A 21,582-nucleotide genomic window follows, 5' to 3' on the forward strand; every position below is an offset into this window, starting at 1 on the left:
TTTGAGCTTTACTAAAGTGTCTCTAATGAATGTGGCTGCCCTTGCATTTGGTGCGTAGATATTCAGAATTGAGAGTTCCTCTTGGAGGATTTTACCTTTGATGAGTATGAAGTGTCCCTCCTTGTCTTTTTTGATAACTTTGGGTTGGAAGTCGATTTTATCCGATATTAAAATGGCTACTCCAGCTTGTTTCTTCAGTCCATTTGCTTGGAAAATTGTTTTCCAGCCTTTCACTCTGAGGTAGTGTCTGTCTTTTTCCCTGAGATGGGTTTCCTGTAAGCAGCAGAATGTTGGGTCCTGTTTGTGTAGCCAGTCTGTTAGTCTATGTCTTTTTATTGGGGAATTGAGTCCATTGATATTAAGAGATATTAAGGAAAAGTAATTGTTGCTTCCTTTTATTTTTGTTGTTAGAGTTGGCATTCTGTTCTTGTGGCTGTCTTCTTTTTGGTTTGTTGAATGATTACTTTCTTGGTTGTTCTAGGGCGTGATTTCCGTCCTTGTATTGCTTCTTTTCTGTTATTATCCTTTGAAGGGCTGGATTCGTGGAAAGATATTGTGTGAATTTGGATTTGTCGTGGAATACTTTGGTTTCTCCATCTATGGTAATTGAGAGTTTGGCCGGGTATATTAGCCTGGGCTGGCATTTGTGTTCTCTTAGTGTCTGTATAACATCTGTCCAGGCTCTTCTCGCTTTCATAGTCTCTGGTGAAAAGTCTGGTGTAATTCTGATAGGCCTTCCTTTATATGTTACTTGACCTTTCTCCCTTACTGCTTTTAATATTCTATCTTTATTTAGTGCATTTGTTGTTCTGATTATTATGTGTCGGGAGGAATTTCTTTTCTGGTCCAGTCTATTTGGAGTTCTGTAGGCTTCTTGTATGATCATGGGCATCTCTTTTTTTATGTTTGGGAAGTTTTCTTCTATTATTTTGTTGAAGATATTAGCTGGCCCTTTAAGTTGAAAATCTTCATTCTCATCAATTCCTATTATCTGTAGGTTTGGTCTTCTCATTGTGTCCTGCATTACCTGGATGTTTTGAGTTAGGATCCTTTTGCATTTTGTATTTTCTTTGACTGTTGTGTCGATGTTCTCTATGGAATCTTCTGCACCTGAGATTCTCTCTTCCATTTCTTGTATTCTGTTGCTGATGCTCGCATCTATGGTTCCAGATCTCTTTCCTAGGGTTTCTATCTCCAGCATTGCCTCGCTTTGGGTTTTCTTTATTGTGTCTACTTCCCCTTTTAGTTCTAGTATGGTTTTGTTCATTTCCATCACCTGTTTGGATGTGTTTTCCTGTTTTTCTTTAATGATTTCTACCTGTTTGGCTGTGTTTTCCTGCTTTTCTTTAAGGGCCTGTAACTCTTTAGCAGTGCTCTCCTGTAATTCTTTAAGTGACTTATGAAAGTCCTTCTTGATGTCCTCTATTATCATCATGAGAAATGTTTTTAAATCTGGGTCTAGATTTTCGGTTGTGTTGGGGTGCCCAGGACTAGGTGGGGTGGGAGTGCTGCGTTCTGATGATGGTGAGTGGTCTTGATTTCTGTTAGTAGGATTCTTACGTTTGCCTTTCGCCATCTGGTAATCTCTGAAGCTAGCTGTTTTAGTTGTCACTGTTAAGAGCTTGTTCTTCAGGTGACTCTGTTAGCCTCTATAAGCAGACCTGGAGGGTTGCAGTCTTCTTAGTTTCAGTGGGCAGAGTATTCTCTGCAGGCAAGCTCTCTTCTTGCAGGGCAGGTACCCAGATATCTGGTGTTCGAACCAGACTCCTGGCAGAAGTTGTGTTCCACTCACTAGAGGTCTTAGGATCTCGTGTGGAATCCTGTGTGGGCCCTTGCGGGTGTTGGGCAAGATTCTGCTGGCAAGGTAGCCCGGGGCTCGAGTGGAGTGGAAGGGGTTTGTGCCCCAGATTAAGCCCGGGTAGCCTGCTTCCCTATGTACCGCAGTCTCAGGTTCCGCACGATTGGATTGGGGCAGGCGCTGTGTTCCACTCACCAGAGGTCTTAGGATCCTGTGGGGAGTCCCGTGTGGGCCCTTGCGGGTGTTGGGCAAGACTCTGCTGGCAAGGTAGCCCGGGGCTCGAGTCGAGCGGAAGGGGCTTATGCCCCAGATCAGTAACATCTTTCTGAGGCTCAAGAGATGGATCAGTGAGTAGTTGGCCACTTAAACTATGAGAACCTGCATCCTGAGCCCTAACATTCATGTAAGAGCTGGACATGGCCGTGTGCATCTGTGATGTCTAGTTCGGACTGTCAACGAAGTCTCAATGAGGAATTTTCTAGATTGAGTTGGCCTGTGGGGATGCATCTGAGAGATTCTCAGGTGGGTACATAGGTGGGAAGAACGGACTGTGGCTATCACTGAGCACAGCCTGCATGCGGGTGGTCACTATTCTCTCCTCCTGACTGTGATGTGACTTGTTCTCTCAAGCTCTTGCAATTATGATTTCCTTGCCTTTGTCAGGGCATTAAAAAAAAAAACAAAAACAAAAAAACTCCACAACCACTGAAAAAGAAACCATGATAGTGACTGTAACCCCAGCATGGGAAGGCAGAGACATGCAGATCCTAAGGGTTTAACTGGCCAGCCAGTCTAGCTAACTGGTGAGCTTCAGGGTCAGTGAAAAAACCCTGCCTCAAAAACCAAGATGGAGAGAGATGGAGGAAGATACCCGAAGTCATCCTGTGGCCTTGTGCATGAACAGATGGTTGTACTGTACATGCCTACAAGATACTCTAAGATATACATGTTTAGTTTTTGGTTGTTGCTCTGTGATAGAACACTTGGCTTAGTGGGCTCTGTTTTCAATAAAGCAAGAGCACACAGAGCTCTTATAAAGTTATAGCAATTAGAAACAAAAGTGCAGACAACAAACATTCCCTCCTGATACATTTTCCTGCAGAGAAGTTGTCCACCCCCTCTCAGTGCCAGTCAGTGTTGGAGAAGCTGGGGCTCCAAGTGTTTAGTAACAAGGGATGGAGCCCACAGCTCCTGTGGATGATGTGGGAGCTGGACAGTAGCAGTGACCGAGAAAAGCTTTGTCTTGTGTGAATTGAGCAGCAGAAGCTCAGGGAAGCTCAGAGTGAAATATCATCTTTAGGCTCATGTTGCCTTCAGAGGTGACACAGAAAGCTAACCAGCAATCCAAGCTGCTTTCCAATCTGTAGTGTCATGTCACCAGGTAATGTCACTTGTAGGAACTAGCTCTCTCTCTCTCTCTCTCTCTCTCTCTCTCTCTCCTTCCTCTCCCTCCTTTCCCTCCTCCTTTCTTTCTCCTGCCCTTCCTTCTCTCCTCCCCTTCCTCTTTCATTTATTTTCCTTTTCTTTTCTTCCTTCTCCTTTCTTTCTTTTTCCTTCCTTCTTCCCTTCCTTCCTCCCCCATCCTTCACTCCTCCCCTCTCCCATTTCTTCTTTCTTATTCTTTTTGTTCTCGTTCTTCTTCTTTCTGCTTCTGCTTCTTCTGTTTCTGCTTCTCCTTTGCCTCCTTCACCTCCTTCTTCTCTTCCTCCCCCCTTTTCTCCTTCTTTTTCCTTTTTCCAGTTCCTTTCTTCCCTCCCTCCTTCCTTCCATCCTTCACTTCTTCTTCTTTTGTTTTTATGACCCTGGTTGTTTTATTACTTCTGCTGAATTGCCTGCTCAACATTCTTGCATGACTTGGCTACAGAAACCATCTGTGGTATTTTTCTACTTTTCCAGAACATTCTTTGGGACCTCTGCTCATCATGTCCTTGTATTTACATCACATTTTAAACTTGTCAGCACCAGGTTGCCCTTCACTGAATACAAACCGCTCTTGATATTCAATGAAAGTATGGTTGGTGTAAGCCCTTTTTAGAGCAAGTGGATGGAGGTGGACTCTCGAGTTGCAGAATGACTTATTTTCCTCTAAAAATCTGTGAGAAGCATCTTTGCTAGCTGATGTGATTCATCCATCCTCTGTAGAAGTTCTAGAGGGGTGAAGCCTCGAGGAAGAAGTGTGGTGTTCATCACTGAGCAAGAAAACTTGGATTCTGACCCCAGCAATAACAAAATATCTGCTATTTAATCACTAGAATAGTTTTTGTACCAAATACTAATTTTCCCTCCATTTTTCAAAAACAGAATGGTAGGATACTTCACTATCCAGAATGACACGATTTCTGCTTTATACACATAAAAAAATCTTAAGAAAAATATATTGCATTTTTTTGTATTAAAGAAATAGAAGCTATAGCAATAAGTGTTGCTGGCAAAGTGACTCTGTGGCAACCATGACTGCTTTGTGAACCCAATGATAGCCCTATGTATTGGAAAGATGATGGAAGTATTTGTTGGATTTCAGTCATGAAGGTGAGACCTGAATACAGCTTATTTATTTTCAAGCCTTGCTCCTGACTATATACTCTGGCTCATTGCTAAAACTATATCTGAAAATAAAATTTGATTTTATTTACTAGTAATCTGAGTTGGTGAGTTTTGAGTGGGTAGAGTCTTAGAGAATAAGATCTATCTGAGATTTTCTTGGTAGGAATCTCTTCATATTTCTCCTATTTACCCTCTTCTGAGTATGGAGATAAATACATCTATATTTTGGGTCAGATCTGAGCTCATCCCCAGCCCTCCATATGATTCCATATGGAATGGCCACTTGAATATTTAATATATTCCTTTTATAACCTGGAAGGAAATTACTCTGGCACAGCGACACAGTCTAGGACTATCTATTGCCATCCACCTTTAATTCTAGAACTACTTCATTGTTCTTTCTAACTTTAATAATAACTTATTCAGATTTCCAGGATTTGCTGGCATTGCCTCTAGAAGTACCTGGAAAAAACTTCATCTTAAGTAAAATCATATGTAAACAATGGTCCTTACCCACAGTCACAACAAATGCTATTACAACCAAGTGGATGGCCAGTGCCACTTACTGTGAGGCTGTATGGCAAGTAGAATGGATTCAATTGGATTGGTTGCTTCAAGGGTGTCCTAGATCTATCGGTTTTCCAAAACTTCATGCTGAGCCAAAAGAATGCTTTTCCCTACTCAAATATAGAAGGCTGTGATTTGCCAAAGATACTGGTGCTGTAGACAGGCAATTCAGTCCTTGCTGGGGAAGAAGTTATCTAATTCTGTAGTCAATAATGCATCCTAACTGTTGAAAGTCGTGCCTTTCTTATCAAGCCGAGATACCTTGGCTATACGTTCTACCCTGATGAGGTGTCATGTGCTTTACAATGTCCTCTCCATATCATTCTGATGATTATTATCTGGAAAGGGATTCTACACCCTTATAAATATGCTTTCTTTATCAAGCAAATGATCTTGCTATAGTATTGGAGCCTTAGGCTACATATTGAAGATTTTAAAGGCAACTTAGGTGTCTATCGGCATGTTTTATTGTATTTTGAGGTTTATGAGGTTTCTTAATTGAAAATAAATTGAAAACTTTAAGTGAGATTAATAAATATTCTTCTGCATTCTGGTGATTTTTAAAGTTAATGAACAAAAAGAAGGTTAAGAAAGTTAAGGGCTGCATAGATAATTTCTGAGAGCCCAAAAGAAAAATAGAGGTTATTTTCTTTTTATTTCACTACCAAAGTTTATTAACTAGATATCTTACTAAAGTTTTTCTCCTGGTCTCTTATTGTCCAACCTCATTATAAAGCAGGGATATAATACTACTGCAGGGGATTGCTGTGGAAATTAAATGGGTAACACTTGTAAACCTCTTGACATGGAATCTGGGTTATAATAAGAGCACAATAAATGTTTTATATTCTGTTGGTAATATCAGCATCATTATCATTTTATTGTCTAAAAACTCTGGGGACTGTAAGAGGTATTCTTGCAGAGTGTGTGTCTAGTTGCTAAGGCAAGGCTTTCAAAAGCATGTGGATTTTTCCTGTAATATTTGGTGGCACCTTATGAGCCATGTGGGAATCATATTTGTGGTTCTGGGTAGACCATTAACATTGGACCAGCAAAATCAGATTTTAGCTTAGTCAGGGGACCAGAGAGCAGAAATGTGCAGAATAGGGGTCCAGGGTGAGTATTCAGAAAGGAAATAAGGATATCTGCATTTCAGAGAAAGGAACACTTCAGTGTGTAGCTCATGGAGAAAACTAATGGAAACAAATGAACAATCAGATTGAGGAGGAAGACCTACCTAACTTGAAATTCTAACTTTGGTAGGATTTATACCCCACCCTCCATGCTTTCTCCACTCATAGAAGTAGACATCTTGGTGTAGTCTTTGTCTTTCTGGGTCTATCAACAAGAGGTAAATATCACCATGGAGTGATTGGAAAGGCTATGAGAAGGAGGTAGGACTCTAGGTAGACTTGCACAGATGGGAGGGACTTAGGCAGGAAAGAGAGAGAGGGAGGGAGGGAGGGAGGGAGGGAGGAAGGGAGAGAGAGAGAGAGAGAGAGAGAGAGAGAGAGAGAGAGAGAGAGAGAAAACAGGAAGGAAGATAATGCATCAGGGGCCTAGTGAACAGTCTACATGAGCTTGGAGAGATAGTGTAGGAAAGAGGAGTATGGGAGCTGAGCTGAGCCATATTGTGGGAAACTTAGACGATCAAGTTTGGATTTTATTATTTAGGCAGGAGGAATATATTGGTGTGTGAAGATGGTTTGCCTGCTCTTCCTCTTCCTCTTCCCCTTGTCCCTTTTATTTCCCTTATGGTTTTCTAACTCAGTTGTTGTCTTAGTTACTTTTCTTGCTGCTGTGGATCACACTTAACAAGAAGCAACTTAAAGAAGGGAGGGTTGATTTTTGGCTCAGGGTTCCAGGGTATGAAGTCCATCACAGCAGGGAAGGCATGACTGCACAGGGAAGGCATAGCAGGGAAGGGATGGTTGGAGGTTACACTGTATCGGCAGTCAGGAAGCAGGTTACAGCAGAGAAGGTAAGTTCTTCTACTCTGCTACTTTCTTTTTCTAGTCAACTCATGACTCCAGTCCACGGGATATTGTCCACATTTTAGGTGGGTCTTTCAAACTCCATTAGCTTCATCTCGGTAATTCCTTACTGATATACCCAGAAATTTGTTACCATAGTGATTCTAAATCTCATCAAGTTGCTAATCAAGATTAACCACCATGCTGGTCATCTGTGCTGTTGACATGTTGGCAGAAGAATGTTTGTAGCAGCAACAACCCCAAGACCGTTTCTTGAAGAGCTCATCTGTGGAAGGTGAGGGATTTTTCAGTTTTCATTTACCTTTGGTATTTCAGGACATAGTTTATATTTCTTATCCTATGATGGTGAACATAAAGGAGAAACAATATTTATAGTGAGATTTTTTTCCCCTTTAGTTTTTTGAGACAGGGTTTCTCTATGTAACAGCTATGGATGTCCTGGAACTCATTTGTAGATCAGGCTGGCCTTGAACTCACAGAGATCTGTCTGGCTTTGCCTATGAGTTCTAGGATTAAAATTATATGCCTCCATGTACATATACAGTGGGAACAGCTCTCACATGTTGGTTCTCTTTTGTCAGGTTGTGGGACCCATGGATTGAACTTTAGGCTGCCAGGAGAGATGTTCTGGGCAAGAACAAACTGAAACAATTCATGGTAGCAATGGATCCATCAGGGCTTCAGATACTGTTGTATTTAGAATATCAAATATAATGCATGTTGGTAAAAAATATTCAAAGAAATAAAGGACAAATAGTTTTTGTGGAGAAGTATTAAGCTATACAAATATAAGGGTTGGAATGATCAGGAAAAATGGATTACTTAAAAGTGTGTTTGCTGGGTAGTGGTGGCACACACCTTTAATATTAACACTCTGGAAGCAGAGGCAGCTGGATCTCGGAGTTTGAGGGCAGCCTGGTCTACAGAGTGAGTTTCAGGACAGTTGGGGCCAAACAGAGAAACCCTGTCTCAAAAAAGCAAAAATCAAACCATGACCACCATGACCACCACCACCACTACCACCAAGAAAAACCACACCTCCCCCAAACAAAGCAAAACAAAACAAAAAACCCCAAAGTGTGTCTAAAGGCATTAGGTTCTGGATGGTAAGGGTGGTGTTGAACTCTCTTCTGTGAATGCCATTTTAAGATAACTCTCCAGGCTAAATGGCAAAAATGCTTGGAAGAACATTGAATTATCATTCAGTGTTCTTTCTGCAGTTTCAGAAAGTCTCAGATGTTCAATTTGGCTAAAGCAGTAGTGGTACATGCCTTTAATTTAAACACTCAGAAGGCAGAGGCAGAGGCAGAGGCAGGCAGATCTCTGAGTTCCAGGCCAACTTGCTCCACAGAGCAAGTTCCAGAACAGCCAGGGCTATGCAGAGAAATTCTGTCTCAAAAAAAAAAAAATAAAAAAACCAGGAAAAAAAAAAAGGAAGAAAGAAAAAGAAAAAGAAAAGTAGGTATAAGGAGGATACGTGTTGTGTAGCTTACAAACTCTCCCAGTAAGAGAAGAATAAACAGATATGGAAAGCTCCGATATAAAGCAGATTATATAGATATATATGGTAATATAGAAGAATCACCGGCATATAGGCACACAGCATGGAAATTTGGTAGATATATTAATTTGGAAGGGAATTTTGTGAAAACTCCCATCTTTAGAGGAATTTTTATTTAGGTAAATGTTGTGTAATTTTCCAAAACTAAGTTCCTGACACATTATTTGGAATGAAAACTGAGATCTCAGTGTTTTGACTAAAGTTTCTTATTTAGGACAAAGCCAGAAATTTGTCCATTGTAGCTAGGAGAGGAGAGGAGAGGAGAGGAGAGGAGAGGAGAGGAGAGGGGAGGCTAGGAGAGGAGAGGAGAGGGGAGGGGAGGGGAGGAGAGGGGAGGGGAGGGGAGGGGAGGGGAGGGGAGGGGAGGGGAGGAATGGAGTGGAGGGGAGGGGAGGGGAGGAGAGGAGAGCAGGGAGTGAGGGGAGGAAGAGGGAAGATGGTTGCCATGTGGTGAGGAGAGGAGGCAGAATTAAATTCTCAATGCTTGTGCCCCTCAGGAAGCATTAAATCTTTACCACTGCCTGCAAAGATGGCAAACTAGGCTAAGTTGCATGTCTAGACTCTAGTGAGGCCATGTTGGAGTTGCATGTTGGAGAGGAGCTGAACATAGAGCACTGACTGTTGAATGCAGACAGAGCCTGTAGGTTGCAGCTCACACGCATCAGAGGGAACATCATGGCAGCTTTAGTAAGGAACTGGAAACTGGTCAAGTTTAACTCTACATCTCTCAGGAGAAAGGAACTCCAGAGCACATCTGGATAATGCTAAGAAAGCTCTTGAAAGATGTAGGAATTGACCTAGGACCCTGGAACATGAGCTGTGCTTCATGTGGATCTTAGGACGAGAAGGAGGCAATCCACGGAGAGGAATGAGCCAGATCAAAGGCACAGAGAGGGGAGGATGCTGTACTGATGGAAGTCCATGAGTCATTCTGCCAGAAAAGCATGGAATGTGTCCCCAGATGGGCCCACTAGGACAGAGTACAGGGTTGGAGGCCCTCTGCAGTTCTTCAAACATGTCACAGATCATCATCTTACATGGCGCAGGGAAGCTCCATCTTTGTGGCTCCCTTCCTGTGGTCAGGCAGCCTCAGAGAACCTGCTTTCTACACACAATGGCATAAGCAGACTGAGTGTTGGGGACCAGGTGCTCACAGTGGCTAGCCACACAATGCCGTGCCTCCTGGTTATGATTAAGGTGTCATTTGGCACTGTGTGTGTGTGTGTGTGTCTGTCTATCTTTGGAGCACCCCAGGAGATGTCAAAGTCCATCACAGTCCTGGGACCAAAGCATTCATACACATGTAAATGAAAGCAGACACACCACTGGATCATGCCCCTCAAATAAGGCTGCCTACATCTTTGAATATCACAAACCCTACTGGCCATCAGCTCCATCTCAGATGCCTGTCAACTCATATGCAGCCTGACTCCCTTGACGTTGGGGAAAAGGCGAAGTGCAGAGTCTAATAAAACCTGCTATAGGCTTGACTGTGGTGTTCTCATTCAAAGAATGAGGCACAAAACAGCCTAGACTCAGTGAAAAGCATGTAATTAGTGACTGTCAAATGTTTTTAATAAAAAAGAATGACTCCAAAGTCACATGGAAGGTAACTATTTTGAGTATGTTGTTAAAGGAAAGGAAGTCACTCGAATCCTTGAGGGCTGTTTAGTGACTGTAGGAACTGGACATTGAACTGCAACTACGTCACAGTCTATGTTTGATTTGCAAACATACTTTCTCCTTTGCTAAGTGACCACTCTGCTAAAGGCAAAAGTTATCTGATTACAGGACATAACTTGATTGTCCGGTTACTATGAATGTTTTGTAAGCTTGTTCCAACCGAACAGCCACAGGAAATTTCCATGTTTTCATCTTATTGTGTGTATACAACTTGGGTAATTTTCCTTCAGTTACAGAAAGAGCTGCAACCTGGAAAGATGGCGTTGAGGGCTTCACCATTGCCTACAGCTGTTCTACTGTATTAGGACTGTAGGCCATTCCAGGATGACCCCAGTCTTTACGACAAATTAGTGATGCTTAGTCTGCTTAGAGGTAAGATACAGAGAAATTTCTTCATGCTAATTCCCTGCCTATTTGTATTTGTTAGCTTTTTTTTTTTTTTTGTTCCCGAGACAGGGTTTCTCTGTATAACCCTGGCTGTCCTGGAACTCACTTTGTAGACCAGGCTGGCCTCGAACTCAGAAATCCACCTGCCTCTGCCTCCCGAGTGCTGGGATTAAAGGCATGTGCCACCACACCCTGGCTAGTCGTTAGGTCTTAACATTTCCATACATCTCTGTTAGATAGATAAAAGACCCTGATTACTTAGCTGGTGCTCAGATATTTCACACACCTGGTTTGGGATAACATTTTAAGAATAAGAATAGAGGAGGGTCTAAGGAAAAGACAAACAACAACAACAAGGAAAATACTTGTAGCTTGCAACATCAGATTTGATTGCATCGGACTATAAATGGCCCTGATTAGTGAAACAGCCAAAGCCGCCTTTGATAAAACAGTTGTGTGAATTTCTCCAGGAGCAGATGGTAATTGTGTAAAGTCCTTGTCCTGTCCTTAGCCTGGAGATTTACAAGGAGGGTGGGGCTGTGTTTACCAATGAAACCCGCTGACTGCTTTCCTCACCGAATCAGTTCCTCGGCAGGCTCCAGCCAGACCTCTGGAGGAGGTTAAGTGGGAGTCCAGGGGGACCACTTGACTTCTGGGTCACTTACGACGTTTTGATCTTGTTGTTTTGGGCTTGTAAAGGGCAGATGAGCAGATCCACAATGACAAGGGTGTGTTTGTGTGTGTGTGTTTGAGAGAGAGAGAGAGAGAGAGAGAGAGGAGACACAGTTCAATGGTGACTAGTTATTTTTTGAATTGGGTGATATTAAATGGCCCGATGTTATGATAACAGGAAAGAAAACACTGGTGTTTCATGTCCAAAACCCTCCGTGTCCAGGAATATAAACCTTGTGGCTGCTTAGCCACCATTAATCAATGGTTTAAAATGGGTGGACATGCAAACCAAGCTATGGACTTCACTGAGTCCCTTGGATTGACTGAGGCTTCTGGACTGGAGAATTGTTTTTATTTGTAAGACAAAACACAATCATATCTGTGTGGGGAGTCTCTCTGTGAGGCACAGACAGACGTCTAGTGCTAGCGTATGGAGTAATCATTAGCTTTCTGTGTATACCATCATCTTCAGTGGAAGGAGGGATGGTAAGTAGGAAAGAGAAATGACAGAAGCCACATAGCTGTCACCTCAGATTTTCATCATTTGGCAGCAGCCACCTCAACGTTTGCCCATCCTTCACTGCTACTAATTGATGGGGCATCTTTCTTTGCACCCCAAAACTTGGGTGTGCTGAAGGGTTGCCTTGGTCAGAAAATTTTAGTACTAACATACTGTCCTGACTCCTAATTTTGGTTCCAGATTGTGTTTTGTCTTATCTGAAAGATGACACAGGCAGGTGTTGTAAAAAGTTGTTGGGAGGCTGTCTCTCCACAGTGTCCCTGGTCACCTTTGTTTGAAGACAGAAGCAGCTTGGGTTTGTTCCGAGGTTTGATGAGTTCTCTTGGTCCACCACATGTGTCCCCAGCAGCTTTTTTCAGGCATGTTTGATCTTGGTTTCTCTAAGTGTTCTCAGCACAGCACTTATCTGAGGGTGTGAAGCCAAGATTCTATGTGGGAAGCAGGGCTGCTCAAGAGCAGGGTTTGGAAAGAGAGAGCTTAGAGGACAGGAGAGGGATGTGTTGTGTGAGGACAGCGAGTCCAGATTTTGCTGGGATTCAGCTGGCATCAGGAAGCAACCCAACTCCAGCTGGTCACTAGGACTCTCTGGAATTTCTGCAGCATTGGTGTGGAGATCATGAAATTGCCTTGATCTCAAGCAAGACCGAGGTAAGACTTCCCTACTCCTGGGATTAGGTGTCTTAAACTGTAGCTTTCAGTCTTAAGAGACTTGGTGGCTAAGTAGTTTCTCAGTGTGTGCCGAGGAGCTCAGGCCTAGGAGAGCTGGCTAGTGGCCTCCTTAATGACAATCCCATCTATGTGCAGAGATCAAAGGTTTTTGTTGTTTCATGAATTACTTTGAAAGGAGATGTGTCACACGTGGCTGCTGTTAGGTAGAGCCTGCTCAGGCTACATCTTCATGATCCAGCTGCCCTGGATATCCATCTCCAAGCCCTGGATTCTGGGTCCAGCCATCTGGAAGGGGTACAAGGCCAGGTTCCAGCTGCCCCGCATCTGCCTTTCATGTCACCTGGAGTCTGCTCAGTGAGGTCTATTGTGAGGACTTAAAACTAATCTCCCATAGTTTATGAGCCCAAATCCATTTGCAGTGAGGAAGACCTCAGCTGACCAGAGGCTTAAACAAATGCTGCCCACCCTCGCCACCCCCACCTCCATGGCATTCATTCCATGACAGGACTTGAGTTCCACGCACATGATGTAAGCCAGAGCTGGGACAGGCCTTTTGCCCACACATGGCTCAGAAATCATTAACAAAGCAAACAGAAAAGACAGCCACGGACAGGCCATTTTCTCTTTGCTCTAGGCTGAGCCTATGCGCGCAGGCCACTCCTTAGAGGGCTCATCTGATCTGAAGGTGCGATTGAAAACAGGTGTCCACCCGGTGCCTATAAAATATATACTGGCAATGGGGGAGATTCTTGGAAATTCCTTCAGCCAGTAGAAATATGGAGACAATTCCCAAATCTGACTTCACTTCAGTCCTTCCAGGCCTCCAATCCTGTCTCTTTTTGAGAGAGAGAAAAAAAGCACATGAATTTTCAGGGGAACTGGGAGCATATGGTTCTGCAACCCCATTTTGTAGGAAGAAAGGTTGAAAAGATTAGAGAGGCTCTATTAGAACACCAGGCTTGGCCATCCTTGCAGAGCTGAAGAACTTGGCTTGTGTCTTCTGCCTTGGTCCTTCCCCCACATCAGGGTGACTCTAGTGACCTTGGCAACTCTGATTTGGATGCCAGATTTACCCAATTTCTATTTAGTAAATACATCAAATGTACTGCTTCTCATGTTTGGGATAAATACTTGATTCGATTCTTTTTAAAACATGATGCCCACTGCCTTCAAAAGCAGGGGATTTCATCTGGGCCAAGTCCTGTGGGTAGGTGGATCAGGTTTCCTCTGTTTGTTGACAGTGAGCACTCCTGCTCTCTGGTCTACCTTGCAAGCTCATTAAGCCTGGGCTTGGAGTTGGGGTGACTGACGACGCAGCTGTATTTAATTTGTAGATAATTGATGCAATAAATGTAATAAGCTAACAAGATGTGTTGACTCCTGGGCTAATTTGGGTGTAGATGTTGCCTCCCTTGCGCAGGTGGAAAACTTGTCATCACAGAAATCCGTGAGAGATAAATACGTGCCTTTCCTGGCACTCAGTCAGGGAGAAGACCAAACCGTTTGATGTATCTAGAATCAATACACACAACTTGTGGCCAGTCTAAATGCGGAAAGAATGCTAATATCAGACTTCATTGTCCCAACAGGTGACACTAACTAAAGGACTTGAACCTTTCACAGGCAAGACTTCCTTGTGCATTCTGACCTAGAAACTTGAAAAATCTTAGTTATAAGGATATATGCACTGATCTACTTTTTTCTTTTTCTTTTCTGCCTCTTTTTAGGTCAGTCAGAATTTTGTTTTCTGTATATTTTCAGAGGTCTCTCACACCTCCATTCTTCTAAAACTGTAGTTCAGGCAGCCTGAGTAATCGCAGGCACAGTCTGTGGCCCCAGGAATGGGCAACTTTAGCAGGAAGGAAACCTAGAATATAGAAGAAACTCATACTTGAATTGATGCCCATAATTGTGTACTAAGACCCTATACTATAGGAGATGTTGATAAACTGAGGCCCTCAAGACACATCCATCCTACTGCATTTGATCTCAAAATGGTTAAATGGCTGCAAAAAAATGAAAAGGATATTTTGTGACGTATTAGGATTATGTAAAGTTCCGTTTCAATGCATTTCAATTCAGATAAAGTTTTACTAGGCCATCGCCACACTTAGTATTTCCTACAGCTGCTTTGGAGGTATTTGAAACACTTTCCTAGCACTTTATACTTAAAATGTTCCCACTCTAGCCTTGGCTAGAATACTATTAATTTGTGCAAGTAAAGAAAGAGCAGGTTTGATTGCAGTGTATTAGAAATGCACTTATTTAGTATGTGTGTGCACACGTGTGTGCAGATTTGCATCATGTGTGGGTACACATGTGCTTGTGTGGGCCACCAGACTACCGTGAATCTTGTTTCTTAGGCACTGTCCACTGTGGGTTTTTTTTTTTTTTTTTTGACGGTCTCTCTGGTCTGGAATTTATCCCAGCAGGCTAGGGTGGCTGACCAAGGAGCACTAGGAGCCCACCTCTTCTGGAATTACAAACTTATACCACCACATTTTTATTTTATTTTATTTTATTTTATTTAATTTATTTTATTTTATTTTTAAGACATGGCTCTGGGGAGCTAACTCCAATCCTGGTGTTTGACAGATTAAACTATCTTTCCCTGCTGTGCAATGTAATTTGAATTATTATTATTATTATTTTAGATTTCCACATCATTATACAGTGAGGATGGGCTTAAACTATCTGTTGAGCTCTTCTTACTGGACCATTGTTATTACGATGCTCAGCAGTGGTCTAGCCTTTTCTCCTCATACTGAAATTTGTTTCTCGAAATGTTTGTATGCAACTAGTGTTTGAAGTATTTTGGAAAATTTATCTTTTTAATTAGGAAATTATTTCTGGTCTTATTTCTGTACTACAACCGTGCAACCGATTGTTTTCTCCATAGATATTATTAAATGTCAGAGGCACTGAGAAATCATTTTATTATAGGCTTATAGTGCTAAGGATTTGGGCACAAGTGTTCGGCCACATGGCCATCACCACAGTTAGGATCTGGAAGGGTTTCATTGCCTCCTCATGTGACCTTGTTCTTTCTGTTGTCTGCTTCCCCTCTTCCCCGTCTCTGACCATGATGGGTGCGTTTTCTTATCCCACGACTTTGCCTGTTCCAGAATGTCACACTCATGGAATAACACAGGGCATAACAGATATTTTAAAGGTAATTTCTAGTTCCCTCAACTACCATATGGAAAATAATGAACTCTTAATAAAAAGGTTTTAGTTATAGCTGTGCCAAGCATGTAATTAATATTAAAACAATATTAATATTAAATCAGTTTCCTTCATTTATGGAAGAGGAATTCAGCTTATTGTATAGATACCAAAGTTGTTCACACAAATGCAGTACTCATGGTACCGGCTCCTGACGTTAATATGCAGAATTTTACACCTTCCAAGATAGATTGTTTTGGCTATGTCATCTTAGATTTTGACTAATTTATCCTAGACTTTGGCTAGGATGTCATTTTAGACTTTGACTATGTCACCTTGGAATTTGGCTATAATGTCATCTTAGACTTTGGCTATGCCATCTTGAAATCTGGCTATGACATCATCTTAGACTTTGCCTTTGTCATCTTAGCACCTGCTCCAAGAAAGATTTCTAGGGGACATATCTCTGTGAGGGAAAAGTGAGGAGAAATCATGTAGTTGTCATCAGTCCATCGAAGAAACCTGTATCTTCACTTTAAAACGTCACCTCTTAAAGACAAAAAGAAGCAAAACCACAGACCATCTTCTGCTGTACTTGTTTCATGGACTGTAGGGTTGTTCTCTGGGAATGGGGATTGAGGGGAGACTTGCTTGCTTTGTGCATAAACAAGAGGTTTGCACACCCTATAGACTCCCACAAGAAGAGAGAAATCCAAATCTACTTCTTTCTTCATCCTTCTTTTTCTCTCTTCTATGTAGGCAGCATCTACTATGGGTGGGATTGTGTGCCCTTTCTTATGGTCTTATGTGCGAACAATCTCAGGGTCCTTTAATGGAAGCCACATATGAATGTAAGTTATATAGTATGCACGTAATCCAACAGTGTTGCTAGGTCTTGATGCAGGCTTTCCACCTACTTGAACATGTTCATGCTTTTCAGGATATTTTTGTAAACTCCCAGAAGAGGGTTAAAAAATGGCTTAGTAAACCATAAGTATATTTCCTAGTTTAGGGTTTTAATCCAAGAATGCTTAGACTTTCTTTCTTTCTTTCTTTCTTTTTTTTTTTTGACATTAATATGCTTTGGATTAAAATTCAAGGTAGCAAGTCTGGAAATTGGTTTGAAGTTTTCATTTTATTTCCAACCGAACTCATGTTACTGCTGTTGAAAATTGTACTGACAGGCCTATACATATAATTTATGATATTTCCTATCAAGATGTTTAGCTGAATTAGAAACATTTGTGAACAAGTGGCCAGTTAGAAGGCTCTTTCCTGCTGGTGATGGCGGATGAGTGTGGGCACAGGGGCGTAATGAGAACTCAGAATACTGGCATTTCAGTGACTGTTGATCAAGCAATTGACTGTAAACTGCTTGCAACCGTGACCTTTGTTGTAATCACAGGGCGGGTGTTTATGGATAGACATTATCTGGTTCCTATGCGTCCCACAAGTCATACTGTTTACAGGGAAAACTTCCCCAAATGTGCCCAAAATAGATGACAAGATGGATCAGACAGAATCAAAAGGGAACGGAGGTGACCAAGTGAAGCTTTGCTGATTTGGGGGAGAACATGGCAGTTTCAGTGATAAAAAAGAGACCATCACACAGGGCCATGTATTACACACACACACACACACACACACACACACACACATACACACACACACACACACACACACACACATATACACACACACATATACACACACACACACATATACACACACACACACACATACACACACACACACACACACACACATATACACACACACACACATATACACACACACACATATACACACACACACACATACACACACACACACACACACACACACACATATACACACACACACATACACACACACACACATACACACACACACACACACACACACACACACACACACACACACACATTTAAAAACTATTAGGGGATCTGTGAGGTAGCTTAGCAGCAGATAAGGAAGGCATAGATGTACAAACCTGACCACTTGATTCCATCCTTGGAACCCACTTGGTGGAATAAGGGAACGAATCTCTGAAAGTTGTCCTGTGACAACTTTCACATGCACACTGTGACACGTGCATGCACACACATGTCATAGTACAGTGATAAGAAATAAAATTAAAAAAATAAAATAGAAACAGCATTTTAGGATGAGGCTAATAAAATGATTTGCTAAGCTGCTTAAAGAGAAATGAGATATGGCCACCTTGGCTCATATATGAGCTGGGGACAATTTACCAAGGAAAGTAAACTATTAGAATGACATAAAATAAAATAAAATAAAATAAAGTAAAATATATTTGAAAGCTTGTTCCCAGGGTGCTAAAATGAGAAACTGTCAGTTTCAAACATATTTTCACCCAAAACATTCAGAGTTATTTTCTTTTTAAATTTCAAGTTTGTACAAATTATTAAATAAAAGGAAGGTTCCACTTATTTGTAAAAGAATACATTTTGGTGAGGTACCATTTTGGGCTTAGGAAACAAACATTTGGATGTTGTGTGGAACAAATGGAAGGCACACATGTCTGTGTGATGCACCATGGCAGTGCACAACGGACATCCAAGGACTGAGTCGTGGAGCCAGTAGTTAGGGACCTCGCAGGGATGCAGGAGAGAGTAAAGGATGGATGCCCTGTAAGGCTCAAAGCCAGAAACAGAGAGCAGCTCCCAGTCTGACTCAGGCATCAAGAAGAGAGACTGAAAGATTATGCAGCACGCTGGTTGCAAGGTAAAGGAGGTAACTGTTAGGCTCTGGCTGAAAACAAAACAAAACAAAACATGAATACACAAATAGGACGGGAAACATACAAACAAACCCCCAAGCCCCAGCAGGACCACTGCCTAATCTGGTGAAATGAATCAGTTTCAAGCCAGACTGACCAACAGCAATAAAGGAGTCCCAGGAACAGTGATGGTGAAGATGGGCAAGCTTAATTTCAGAGGAAGTGACTCTAAGGGGATTCTAGAATGAAATGCTTAAGCCTTGATTAATTCCAGTAGAGAATGCTGTTTCTCATGCTTAAAATCTTAATCAAATGGGCACTGGCTTGAGAGGCAGTCACGTTCACAGTCTAGGCACTTTAGGTTAGAGCAAACACTGGGAGAAAGAAGTGCAGAGGGAGAAAAATACTTCTTGTAGAGAAGACCGACTCCTGGGTAATAGCCCACATCCTTTGAATGCTGTTTGATTTACTTACATTTTGAAACTACCTTTTAGTAGTTTGCTTATTTATTTATTTATTTATTTATTTATTTATTTATTGGTTTATAGCATCATTGAGGGAACATACAGAGCTTTCCCACAGGCACCTGGTGTACAGGACAATCCTCTGAACCAAGCTGCCACCGTATCGAAGAGTTTCTCTTGTCCACTTGTGAAAGATCACTATAGCAGGAGTCTGTGACTGTTGACAGTCCCCCAGAGAAGAAGGGGCAGGGAGGGTCCTGTCCGTAGAGTATACAGGTGGAAAAGGAGGGGGACAGAGTTGGGGAGGCGTATGTTCTGGGTGCAGACCTTCCAGTATGGCTGACTTGAGGCAAACGACCTTCTTGCCTTCATGCTTCCTCTTTTCTTGCTCCAGGTGGAGTTAACAGACTGGGTGTTTCCCAGAGTGAACAGATGGAATCAAACCTCAGTTAGCCATTGGGATCTTCAGCATGGGACTAGATATTGCTTCTGTCTCCTCCAGGGAAGGGAGGTTAGCATCAGCTCCCTTCCTCCCAGCATTTGTAGCCTCCCCCATTACAGCATCCTCTACTAGAAGTAGTGAACTTGCTGCACCCATAGACCACACTGGCATGCCCTTCTCACCCGAGTGTGTAGTCATAGGGTCTCTCTTGGTCCTGTCTGTCCTGTGGATTGGACAGTGTATAATGATGACATGGGGCCACTATTACAGTGTCATTTAAAATAGTTTTACTTTCTTAAAAAAATCCTCTATCTTTCTATAATTTATCCCTCCCTCTCCTCTAATCCCTGATCATTTTAATTACTTTTTAAGCGTCTCCATGTTCTCTCCTTTTCCAGGATGCTGCACAGATTAACATACAGATTAGCTTCTCTAACAGTGTTATTCATTTAACTTACATGTCACTGAATGCCATAAAGCTCATTTGTTGTTGACACTGAAATGCATTCCACTGTTCGCCCATTCACCCACTGAAGGGCATCTTGGTTGTATCTAGGCTTTTGACAGTTATGAGTGAAGTTGCTATAAATGTTTACCTCTTGGGTTTTTTGTTTGTGTTTGTTTTTAATCCCTTTAGGTTGATGCAAGGCAGGGAAATTCTGGGTTGTATGGGTTTGATTTTTGTATTCCAACCACCATGCCTCTGCTCCTGCCTCTGAGCTAGGTGCTGTATGTGGTTAACCATACACCAGAAGGTTACATCGAACCTTTACAGAGGAAGAGACAGGGCATGGGGATAGGGGCATTGAGAGTGTGTGTATGGGTGCATGGTTCATCATCTTGGCTGCTGTCATGGGCTGCAATTTCTAGCCAGATCTTCCTGACTTATTAAGCCTGCGTACTTTTTCCCGATGATGGTCAGCTACTATTTCGACATCTCTTTCACAGCCGTCTCACCATCCAGAGTCCCTTAAATAACTGCTCACTGGTGTTGGGTCTTCCAACTTGTATTTATGACCTTTCTCAATATTTAGACTGAGCGAAATTCTTTGCCAAGAAATTAAACACCACAAGGTTTTCCAGGGAAGTATTATTCCTTTTTGCTCCTCAGTATAAAGAGGGTCAGACTGGGCCTGGAGAGCTAGCTCAGCGGTTAAGAGTACCATTTGCTCCTATAGAGAGGACCTGGTTCCACTTCTAGCACCCCTATGCTGGTTCACAACCTTCTGTAACTCCAATTCCAGCCTCTGTAGACACCAAGCATGCACAGGCAAAATACTTAAAAACACTTAAAAAGAAAAGTTGGACTTAGCCTGGAAGACTTCTGTACCCTTTGATTCCCTTTTGCCTAGCACTGCAGATAGGATGCCCAGCAGTGGGGTTGGCCATTTTATAACTAAGAAGGTGGACTCCATGAACTATGTAGGGTGGGGTAGGAGGACAGAGGGACCCTGGAAATGGATGAAGTCCTCACACCCCTGTCCTGGCACTGCACTTCTTGTTGGATAGGAAGGCAAACCTGTCTTAGCCACCAGGATGGGGTTTGTGCTTATAGTGGTCAAATCCTAGTTGATGTGGCCTTGAAGGAGAGGTCCGGGGAAGGGAGAAGAAGTGGTGGCCCATCTGTGGGAGAGGAACGGGCAACTGGGGCATGGGAGTTGGGGGACCTGTAAGTTTTCAGGAAAGAAGTGGTTAGTGAAGTCTGGAGAGTGATCACCCTTGGTAGGAAAGACCCAGTATAAAGGGAGGCAAGGCCAGGCACATATCAAACTGATTCCCTATTAACACACTGTCTTCTTAAAATTCTGGGAAGTCTAACAAATATGTTTATTCAGTGCTGACTGGGTGGATCAGGGCATCTACTGAGGAAAGTTTTGTCATGGGAAAATGGGATTTAAGCCTCAAGTGCTATCACTTGTCAAAGAAGCTTTCGCACGAGGATTCTCCTGTTTTATCTCACAGCTGGCTGATGGACCGACGGTGCTTGGTGGAGCAGATGTGTTACTGGCGTGAGATGTAGGTTCCTTCTTCACAGCAGAACGCACACAGCAAACCTGGTGATGTTGCTGATGAATTGGATTTTTCTCTCCCTTCTTAGTTACACTTTATTAGTCAGCTGGAGTCACTCAAGTGGAGATCTGCTGAATCCTCCAGAGGCTCAGAGCATCTCCCTTCATCTCTCCTCCAGTGGTCTTTGGACTTGAGCAGGCACAACATTCACTGGGAGGTTTGCTCAGCTCAATTCCCTGGGCCTGACCCTACAAGTTTGGGCTGGGTGTCAGGAGTGCACCTTCTTAATAAGTGTCCAGGTGACTATGGCACAGATGGTTTCCTGGGAGTTATTTGGGAAAGACTGGGGGATTCTCTCTTCTC

At 42.5% G+C, this 21,582-nt stretch overlaps 1 long non-coding RNA gene across 1 annotated transcript in view; it reads left to right on the forward strand.

Moving 5' to 3' along the window:
- Positions 1 to 7,014: 7,014 nt before the first annotated feature.
- Gm34516 overlaps positions 7,015 to 21,582 on the forward strand; it is a 171,489-nt gene continuing 156,921 nt past the window's right edge. The window contains exons 1-2 of the long non-coding RNA XR_877780.1: positions 7,015 to 7,177; positions 10,378 to 10,519. This is a non-coding gene — a long non-coding RNA (predicted gene, 34516). The remainder of the gene's footprint in view (positions 7,178 to 10,377; positions 10,520 to 21,582) is intronic.

Source organism: Mus musculus, chromosome 19, assembly GCF_000001635.26.
Source record: "Mus musculus strain C57BL/6J chromosome 19, GRCm38.p6 C57BL/6J".
In the NCBI taxonomy this organism is placed as follows: domain Eukaryota; kingdom Metazoa; phylum Chordata; class Mammalia; order Rodentia; family Muridae; genus Mus; species Mus musculus.